An 11,671-nucleotide genomic window follows, 5' to 3' on the forward strand; every position below is an offset into this window, starting at 1 on the left:
TTTTTTACAATTGATGAAACAATATTATATAATTATAGTATTAACTATAGTCCATAACTTAATTTAAAGTTCACTCTTTGTGTTGTATAGTCCTATGATTGTTTGTTTTCTAAATTTTTTTCTTGTAACATATATACAACCTAAAGTTTCCCCTTTTATCCACATTCAAATATATAACTTAGTGGTACTAATTACAATGTTGTATTACCATCACCACCATCCATTACCAAAACTTTTCCATCACTCTGAACAAAAACTCTGTGCCAATTAAGCATCAGCTCTCCATTTCCTACCCCTACCCTGGCCTCTGATAACCTATATTCTAGTTTCTCCCTCTATGAATTGCTTATTCTAATTATTTCATATCAGTGAGGTCATAGGATATTTGTCTTTTTGTGTTTGGTTTATTTTACTCAACATAATATCTTCAAGTTTCATCCATGTTATTGTGTATATCAGAATACCATTCCTTTTCATGGCTGAGTAATATTTCATTTTATGTATATGCCACATATTGTTTATCCATTCTTCTGTTCATGAACACTTGGGTGCCTTCTCTCTTTTGGGAATTGTGGATAATGGTGCTATGAACATCAGTGTGCAAATATTGTTTGAATTCCAGCTTTCAATTCTTTTGGGTATCTACCTAGAAGTAGGATTGCCAGATCATATATTTAACTTAATTCAATAGTTAACTTTCTAAAGAACTGCCAAACTGTTTTCCATAGTGGCTATACCATTTTATATTCCTATCAACAATGAATGAGTTTTCCTATTTTTCTATATCTTCTCTAACAGTTGGTATTTTATTTTGATTTTTATATAGTCAGTCATTCTATTGGGTGTGAAATGGTATCCCATTATGGTTTTGATTTGTGTTTCCTTAATGGCTAATGATGTTGAGCTTCTTTTATGTGCTACTGGCCAATTGTATATCTTCTTTGGAGAAATGTCTATTCAAGTCTTTTGCTCATTTTAAAATTGGGTTGTTTGTCTTTTTGCTTTTGAATTGAAGGATTTCTTTATGTATTCTGGGTATTAAGCTCCTACTGGATATATGGTTTCAAATATTTTCTCTCCTGTAGGTTTATTTTATTTTCACATTGAGGCTCTTTGATACAAAAAAATTTAATTTTGATCAAGTCCAAATTATCTGTTTTTTTATTTTCAAAGCTTAAGCCCAGTGAGAGTGTTTTAGTTTCAGCTGCTAAAAAACAAAAACAAACCAAAAAAACATATAATGGGTTGGCTTAAACAAAGGGAATTTACTGGTTCAAGGTTTTGAGTCTAGGAGATGTACAAAGTTGCATCATCAGCAAGGCAATGATTTTTCCTTGAAGACTGGCATTCTGGGGCTGGCTGCTAGTGATCCTTGGTCCTTGGGTTTTCTGTTGCATGGTAATGCACATGGAGCATCTTCTCTTTCCTCTTCTGGTTTCCATTGACTTCCAGCTTCTGATTGCTCCCCATGGCTTTCTGTCTCTCTCTGTCTGAATTTCATTCTGCTTATAAAGGACTCCAGTAATCTGGATTGAAGCCCAATGTGATTCAGTTGGGCCACACCTTAGCTGAAGTAATATCTTGAAGAGACCCCGCCCACCACAATGATGACCAAGACCAAGAACATGTCCAAACCGGGATATACAGTTCAATCCACAGGTTGAGTAGAATTTGAGGAGAGATGGGTTTTCTCCAAAGTAAAGGAGATTCCTAAAGACATAATGAGGAGCAGAGAGAGGACTGTGGATTTGTGAACAAAATTAGAAATGGAGAATAAATGGTTTTAGAACCTCACTTGGGAGGGAAGTTCAGGGAAGAGTCTTTAATGATTTCATGCTGCTGATAAAAGATAAATTATGTGGGGAAGAATTTGAATTAAATATTAAAGGATTTAACTGATCTTAGAGGTTTAAAAGCTTCTGGGCAAGGAAAATGAGTGATGTTTCAGTGATAATCAATCAGTAAATGCAAGTCCACTTTGTCTTTACTACACTTCCCATCCATCTAGATTCCGAAAGGGACTTTATACTAAAAAAGCAGTTGTGCTTTCTTACATTTGAACTTGGCTAGGAACTGTAGTATTCTGTTATGTGGATGCTCTTTTTGCCCTTTACTATTAGCCTGAAGGTGTGGGGTTTCTTGAAAGGGAAAGAAGAGTGGAGCCACTGAATGCCCACGATCCCAACCTGCCTTTCTTTTTAGAGCAGGTGGCTTTGCTGTCCCTACATCATTCTTAATTTATAAATCTCTTTGATCAATCCAAGAGACCCTGGGCTAGGATCTACTTTCCTTGAAGTTCTGTGTGACCATGGATTGCAGAACTACTCCAGTCCACAACACCTACTTGAGCCTGGTAGCATCCTTCTCTTTTTAAACCCCAGTCTTTCCAAAGTGTTAGGCTTGTGAAAGGAAAACCAGGATGCCATGCCTCATACTTCTCCTGCAGCAAACACAGAGTCTCCTCTCTGCTTCAATAAAAAAAGGAAAGGAAAAAAAATATCAGACATATCATAAACTATATCCTCAAATTATCCCTCTTCACAAATATTGCATGCATATATTTTATCTATAGGTTGTGAATGATAATTCAGCAGAACAATAGGTCTTCCAAATAGTCATCTGCATCATGGTCATTGAGGGGCTCAGCCAATGAGTCTTTCTGTCCTGGATTGCCTGTCAGAGGTTGTTGCCATGTGGGTCTCTAACAAGTTTTAGGGAATCATGGTCCCACCTTTTCATACTTGCAAGGAAATCTACATTCCTTTTCCTCTGGGATCCTAGAGCTTGACCTGTTTTCATTGTGCTATTTGTTCCTTGGATTCCAGGAGGCCCATTGTTGACAACTCACCTTTAATCTTCGACCAGGGGATGGTGATGTCCTGTTAATTATGTTCCTATGGTACTGCTGTTTCATTTTATTTTTTCATGACAGTTTGTGGCATCACTTGCTAATCTTCATTCCTAAATTCCCTGACCTAAAACTTGATCACAGCATTTTATGAAGCATGTTGTGCTCTATAAATGAGTAGACTTTTTTTATCCTATTAAAACAATTAAGTTCACTAAAATTTTTATTTTTCTCAAATACTTGAATTCAAGAAAATCAGTTTTAAATAGAAGGGGATAAAACAAAAAAGAAATTTTGCATCTTTTCAAAAGCTTTAGAAATCCATGGCTTTTGTTCATTTTATATTTCTTGTTGGCACTACCTGTGTCGAAATAGAGCCCAGGCAATTTTGTATGCACACATTCTTAGCTTAAATCTCTGTCAAAAGACTGAGGAGAATATTTCTGAAACTTCAACAACTGCCACCTGGGAATGGAAGCCCATATGAAATTATTAAACAATAATACCCTGTGTCTTTTCTGTGAGGGAGCCTACCTTTAACTACACTTTCAATCCCAATTTACTTTTTTTTTCCCAAAAAGTATGAGCAGGAACAAATTCACCCACTATCACAGGTAACTGGAGAATGCAGAGCAGAATCAAATGTCCAGGCTGTGTTGCAGAAGTGGATCATGCAAATGTGAGAAGAGCATCGTGGGGCAGTGAGGTTGGCAGGAGATTTCAAGAGCCATTATGTGGGTGAAAATTTCTAATCCAGTACCTGATACATTGTAGATGATTAAAAATATGTTAGCTGAATATGAAAATGAAGCATATTAGAGGGAGCACATTCCCTTTGGACAACTACTGTAGACTCAGAACTTGAAGTAAACTATGATCAATTACTGATTGGAGATTGAGAGTCCCTCTCAATGATTAAAATGGGCCTTGCTATCAGTCTGATTATATATCTTCCTCTTAAAAACTCCTTAAGGGATCCCTTTGTTTTTAGGATAACACCCAAGCTCCTCAGTAAGTCATATGCCATGATTTTGGAACTATCTTTCCAGGTTCATTTTGTGATACAATTCTCATTCGTTAACCCATCCCCACATAAATACTGTGCTTCACATATATCAAACAATTTGTTCCTTGAATGGACAAATTATGGTACATACATACTATGGCATACTGCTCAGCAACAAAAAGGAATGTATTACTTATACACACAACATGGACAAATCTCAAGAACTTTATGATGATACCAGACATATGAAAATATACTTCATGATTCCATTAAAATAAAATTCAAGAACAGGGCAAATCAGAATGACTGGGTTGAGAGGACTGCAAGGAGAAGCCTTGGAGCAGAAGGAGAGAAGGAAGGCAAGGAGAAGCTGGCTGACTCTATAAACAAGGATTGGGAAAAGGGGGAATGGACGATATGAAATGATAAAATTTATTCCTTTAAATGAAGCCTTCAAATGTCTCTCTAATAATTCAGGTGACACTTCAGAGGAATCATGTATTTATATTGACAACACAGGCAGGAAGAGGACTTCTTAAGGCATCTCTCTGTAAGAAGTGCCTCTTACCAGACCTGTTCATCCCATGCTTCAAAATCTTAGCTGCTGCAGATATTTTGGATCTCATGGTACAAATATCTACTTATGCACTCTAGGTTTAGATTTTATAAAACATTAAATATGACCAGATGTGGGAGCAGAAACCATAAACATGAATTGTGCTTAATTAACATACTTAATAAACATAAATATTGTACTTTGTATGTACAAAAACTCCACAATGGTACACAGTATGATTCTGGTATTAATTGCAACTAAGGAATTAAAAGGTCATGGAATGTTGTCTTCTTGCTCTATTGTTGGGTCTTCCTTCTTTGAAATCTTTGTGTGTGTGATGATCCTTTTCTTTCTCCACATGATTTTTCTTCATAAAGTGTTTTCCCTTCCTGAGTCAGAATTGATCGACTAATTGCTGAAAATTCTCAGTTGTTTTATTTGCAATTGGTAAAATTCACACTTCAAGTACAGGTTATGTTATGAGCTCATCTATCAGTTCCTAATTTGCTTCTTTATGTGTTTAACACGAGGTACTTCTTAAGACCAACTACAATAATTGGAGACACTTACCTAGTCTGCACACTTTAAATATGTGTGAATAGCTTAATCTTACTAAAATCTCCATGAGATAGGAGCAATTGCTATCCCCATCTTATCACTGGGAAATTTAGAAACAGTGATTTGGAGTGACCTAACCAAGGTCTCTATACTGATAATGGGTAGAGCAGGATTTGAGTCTTGGCTGTCTGAATCCAAGCCCGAGCTCCTAACCACTACTATTTATTACCTTTCAAAAGCTTCATTATTCTCCATATTAATTTTGCAAGTTGGCTGTTAGCATTAGCTGGATTAATTTTACAACTTGGCTATTCGCATATCTCTGTCTTCTACCTGGCAATCAGAAGAATTATGTTTATCATCCTGTATTTTGATGGAAGGTTTAACTTTCAATTGGACTGACACATGATAAAACTAGCAATACTATACAGAAGCCTGTATATTGTTTTTCTTTTCCTCACTATCAAATGTCTCCTAACTGGCAATAATTTGGGAACTCAATATATATATTTTTCATCCTACCTGAATTGTTGCATATTTAATCATCACTAGTTTTTGCTTTAAGATATCTGTCATCCAGCAGAATAGGCCAGGATCTAGTCAAGGTTTGATATGGGGTATTAATGGCTGGAGAGGGCACATCTGGACGTGCTTCCTGAGCACCTAGGGAGCATTGTGATCTTCCTACATTGGTGCCAATGTTGAAAGTGGGAGAGAGAGTCCATAAATGGATGGGGAATAAACTGAAGTTAAGCCTGGCCTCTCTCCCATGAGGAATAAAGGAACTATAGGAAGGAAAGGCTAGTGAAGTGAATTGAGAGTCTGATTTTGAAAGAAATAATGAATTTGAACCAATAGCAGGATATAGGGCAGTCTGTGTGGGTGAGTGCAAATCACAAAGTATTAGAGGAAACAATGACCAAGATTTGGGTATTCTGCAGCAGTAGTCCTCATTTATCACCAGATGTTGCAATCTCTATTATCATAGTTATTGTTTCCTGGCTTCTGAGATCAGTTTAACTTATTTTTAAAATTATTACAACTTTGTCTTTATTGTGACCAGATGTGAGCAGATACAAAGCAATTAGAATCATTTGAAAATATTAGGATTTGTGTAAAACAGACACATCAGTCAGAGGAAGACTGCTTTTAGATTGTAAACAAAAACCAAAACATTTTGCACTAATGACAAAAATGAAACAAATTAAAAAAACCCTAAAAAAAACAAATTGCAATTTCTATATCCATTACATATAGTATAATCCAGTTTATTATGTTCCTTCAGCTACATATTTCCTATAAACACACTATTTTGTAAGGTAATGATATTTCTTTTTAAGGATTAATTCACCCTCCTCTATGAGAGATATGAGCTTCATAAAACTATAGAGCTAGAAGAACCTGTTAGATAATTGAATCCAATCCTTTCATTTTTGCATATGACAAGGCTGAGGCCCAGAAAAAGAAAATCATCTTTCATGGTCATGCAACTAGTTAGCATGGGATCTGGTGCAAGAACCTTGATCTACTACTATCCTTTGAATTGTCAGCACCTTCAGAGACTGATACTGATTACATCATAAATTATACACAAATAGTATGGTATATTATAAATCATGAAGACTTCGTGAAACAAAATAAAATGTAAACAAAATAGAAACTTTGTTATAGGACACATTAAAGAGATTGGAATTAGAGGCAAGGATAGAGAATTTTGCGTGCATTTTAGGAACTCTTTACTAAAATAAGAACAAAAAGGGAAACCTAAAATATTAATAAACCAAGGTAAATTCTTCATCAGAGAATGATGTGATTAGGATGATGTTCTAGGAGAATTATTCTGTCAGTTGAATGGATATTGGTAAAACATGAGGTGAAAGAAAACAATACCAAGAGAAGGAAAATTGTAACAGAAACTTCTGAGGGAGTCTAGTCTTGGCATGACACTGTACCTTACAGAGATGGTGGTAGTTCTGAACCACCTTTGATTGATGACTGGATAAGGGTATTAAATGGGAAAGATGAAAAATTATTTGCAGTGGATCCTAACCAACGCTTTGAAATTTATGGAACTTTAAAAATGTAGCCACCCAAGCCCCAAGCTTTGTGATTCTGTTTGAGTCTTGGTGGATCCTTGCTTAAAAGGATGATAATGTGTATAAAATGATAAATGAGTGTTTTTGGAATCAATAGAAAATAAAAACTCGTTTAAAACCAGATTTAGGGATTTTTAGATTTATAAGCTCTTCTGCCTTGATAAGTTATTTAATATGTTGAACAAATAAAGACCACTGCTAGTTAAAGCTAAGTATATGCATTTCTTATATATAACTCAGGCTAGACTCAAATACTTCTAGACTTTTTAATATAAGGATTTAGGAATGTGTAAATGTTACAAATCCAAAGATTATTCACTTTTGAGTGTGCTTTCATTTTTAGTTCATTTTTCCCTTTCATCATTTTTCATTTTCTTTCCCCAATTCTTTGGTATTCTCTATCTTCCCTTTTAATGTGTATCACTTTTCTCACACAGGCTCTCCTCTGGGGATAGAGTCTTTCCCTAGGAGGAAAAAGGGAAACTGATGGTTACAAACTTCCTACTTGAATGAAAAGAGAAACAAAGTAACTGTTAACATTTGCTATAATTCCATTTAGAGAAATTAGAATGGTAGAATTTGTTTGTAAGCACAGAATCCTGTCTCTGTCTGCATACTTCTCCTGCCTCACTTCAGAAATTCTGATCTGAAAGATCTGCTCTAAAATATGGAAAAATCCATGGAGGGATTCTTTAATCTTTTAAAGATTATTACTCCCAGTTTTGCATTCCAAGGTTATGTGTATCTCATCCTCTACCTTGTAAATTCCAAATGTACAGACTGATTTCCAAATTCATATCTCCATCTTGGACTTCTTCCCTGAACCCTGTACTTACAATATATCCAACTGCCTACATAGTTATATATGTAAGTATTAAACTTAAAAAAATTTTAATGAAGCTTTAGATTACATAAATGTCACATTAAAAATATAGGGAATTCCATATGCCCCACCCCCCACACACACTTTTCAACATTAGCAACATCTTTCATTAGTGTGGTACATTTATTACAATTGATAAACACATATTGAAGTATTGCTACTAACCGTGGACTATAGTCACATGTAGTTTACACTCTGCCCCACATAGTTTTATAGGTTATGACAAAATGTATAATGGCCTGTATCCATCATTGCAATGTCTTGCATAACAATTCCAATGTCCCGAAATTGCACCCATGTTACACCTATTCTTCCCTCTTTCTCTTCTCAGAACCTCTGGTGGCCACTGCCTTTATGTCAATGATAAACATTTTTCCATTGCTAGAATAATAATAAGTTTACTTTAGTCCATTGTTCATTCCCCAATCTTGAGGCTTTTGGGATGGTAATGCCCAGTGTGTAGTATTAAACTTTTAACATGTATATAATGGAGCTTGTGAATTTCCACTCCCCAAAACCTGTTCCTCTACAGCCTTCCCCATCTTACTTACTTGCAACTCCATCCTTACAGTTTCTCAGGATAAAAACAAGCAAACAAACAAAACACTTGGGGTCATTGTGTGTGTGTGTCTTTATTTATTTATTTTTAATGTTACATTAAAAAAATATGAGGCCCCCATATGCCCCCCACTGCTCTCACTCCACTCCTCCCCCCATAACAAAAACCTCCTCCATCATCATGGGACATTCATTGCATTTGGTGAGTACATCTCTGAACACTGTTGCACCTCATGGTCAATGGTCCACACCATAGCCCACACTCTCCCACAGTCAAACCAGTGGGCCATGGGAGGACTTACAATGTCCAGTATCTGTCCCTGCAGCACCACCCAGGACAACTCCAACTCCCAAAAATGCCCCCACATCACATCTCTTCCTCCCACTCCTTATCCCCAGCAGCCACCATGGCCACTTTTCTCCACACCAATGCCACATCTTTGATTACTAATCACAATAGTTCATGAATAGCATATCAGTAAGTCCACTCTAATCCATACTCTATTCCTCCATCCTGTGGACCCTAGAATGGTTGTGTCCACTCCACATCTATGTCAAGAGGGGGCTTAGATTCCACATGGATGCTGGATGCAGTTCTCCTGCTTCCAGTTGTAGGCACTCTTGGCTCCCTGGTGTGGTGGTTGACCTTCTTCACCTCCATGTTAGCTGAGTGGGATAAGTCCAATAAACCAGAGTGTAGGAGTTGCAAGTCTGTTGAGGCTCAGGGCCTGGCTATCACATGGTCAGTCCAGAGATTCAAGTGCCCTGGGTATACACTAAACCCCAGCGCCAACTACAGATCCAGTAAAAGTACCAGGAGAGACTTGTGGACAAAGATCACATCTGAGTCCAGCTCCATCACACAGAACCACAAACTCCAAAGCAAGGCCAACTGACATGGCACTGAACTCCATCTGCCATGACCATAGAACCAGTGGGTCTCTGTAGCCCTCAGAAGAACCAATACTTGAGGTTGTATCTACTTTATCTGTCTCTGCTGAGTTGTGCATAAGGGCAATCCCTCTGATAACCTCCCGGATCTTTTTGGAGACTCATTTGTCCTTTTTGAGTCATTTTTGACTAGTGTCTTTTACTCACACCTCACATCTAATTTATCAGCAAACCCTATTCCCTGTATCTCTAAGATATTTCCAGACTTCCAGTTATGATGGACTGGCTTGGAGCTAACCAATATTCCCACTATAAGCAATGAAAAAATGTGGATAAAATACAGAAAAAAATATCTGCATGAAGGTATTGAATGGTTTCCAAGGCAGTCAGGATTTGAGGAGTCATAATCCTAGAATAAAGGGAGTTGCAGAAAGTGAGATTTATCTTCCAAGCCCTTTTGTCCTTGAGGCAGTGTGGGCCAGGAGGGGAAGAAGTTAAGCAGAAGGCAGTTATCAGAAGTCAGATGGTGCTGGGGAGATAAAAAACTGTGGTGCAGGGTTTTCCAACGTGTACTGACTTACACTCTTACTTGAGATCCCTAAAGGACTACATGCGAGAAATAAGGGCAAAAAAGAACAAACAAACCACTCTAGGATTCAGTTTTCACACCTGGAAAATGCAATGTATAGATTATATAAACTGTATTTTGGTAAAACATTGATTTTAAGTTGTGAAGAGAACAATTTTGTGGAAATGTGCCACAGGCAGGTGGAAATTCAGAACTGGGCTTCAGAACTGAGCAGTCTGGGCTAGAATTGTAAGCTCTGTAGGGAGTGGTCTCCAGAGAGGTGGTAGTTGAAGCTAAGAGAGTGCACAGAAGCCCCAAGAAAGGAAATGGAGAGACAAAAGAGGGGGCTTTTAGATATATTTAGGGGTTTTGAATCTCTGGACTGATAATATGACACCCAGGCCCAGAGCCTCAACAGACTTCAGCTCCTACACTTTGATTTATTGGACTTACCCCACTCAGCTAACATCGAGTTGAAGAAGGTCAACCACCACATCATGGAGCCTAGAGTGTCTACAACTGAAAGCAGGAGGAGTACATCCAGTATCCATGTGGAATCTAAGCCCCCACTTGACATAGATGTGCAATGGACACAACCAATCCAATGTCCACAGAGAAAATGTGGAATGGGTGTGGGAAGGGTAGCCATGGTGGCTGCTGGGTTTGGGGAATGGGAGGAAGAGATGAGATGTGGAGGCATTTTCGGGACGAGGAGATGTCCTGGGTGGTGCTTCACGGACAATTACGGGACATTGTAGATCCCCCCAGGGCCCACTGGATGGAACATGGGAGAGTGTGGGCTATGATGTGGACCATTGACTAGGGGTGCAGTGATGCTCAGAGATGTACTTACCAGGTGCAATGGATGTGTCACGATGATGGGAGAGAGTGTTGCAGTGGGGGGAGTGGGGGGGTGGGGGCGGGGGGGTTGAATGGGACCTCATATTTTTCGAATGTAATTTTTAAAAAATAAATAAATAATTAAAAAAAAAGGCATGGGAATGCACAGCTTTCTTTATCGATCTCAAAACTTGAACACAACAAACAATTAAGAAGGCAAGAAAACAAATTAAATGATTTCCTTCATTTTCAAACCTTTCTAATAGAAAGAATACATGGATATGTGTTTATGAATAGATAACTTCAAAAAATATGGTTTTTTATTTTTTGAGTGATAGTAAAGGAAAAATGGTTTTTAAAGATACGCTGAAAAGCTTGGATTAAGCAGTCTTTTTTTTCTGGGATCACTTAATTTAAGGATGAGGTTATCAGAAAGGTCAATTGAAGACAACTCTAAGGGAGCATGGTGATTCCAGGGCATAGGAAGATTTCCATGAGTTTGTGATTTTTAAAGCAGGTGTTGGGTTCCTTAGTAAATAAATCAAAACACTTATTAAAGGCATATATTTATCACAACTGAAATATTTTCAGGTCTTCTGTTTCAGTAATTCATATTGTGTCTTGCCCAAGATTGAATGCTTTTGATTTCTTGAGCATATTGTCCATAAATACTATGTGAGCCCGATGACATGTTAGTCAATAGCTTATAATCGCAAATTAAAAACTGTGTTGATCTGGCATGCTGTGTAAGAAATTTTCATCTCCCTGGTATTATCAAAACACTGACATGCTTTTAAAAAATTGTTAAAATTAACTACGACATTTGCTTTGGTATATGCTTTGCCTTCTAATTTACAATGTATTTGC

Source organism: Dasypus novemcinctus, chromosome 5 (assembly GCF_030445035.2).
Source record: "Dasypus novemcinctus isolate mDasNov1 chromosome 5, mDasNov1.1.hap2, whole genome shotgun sequence".
NCBI lineage: Eukaryota > Metazoa > Chordata > Mammalia > Cingulata > Dasypodidae > Dasypus > Dasypus novemcinctus.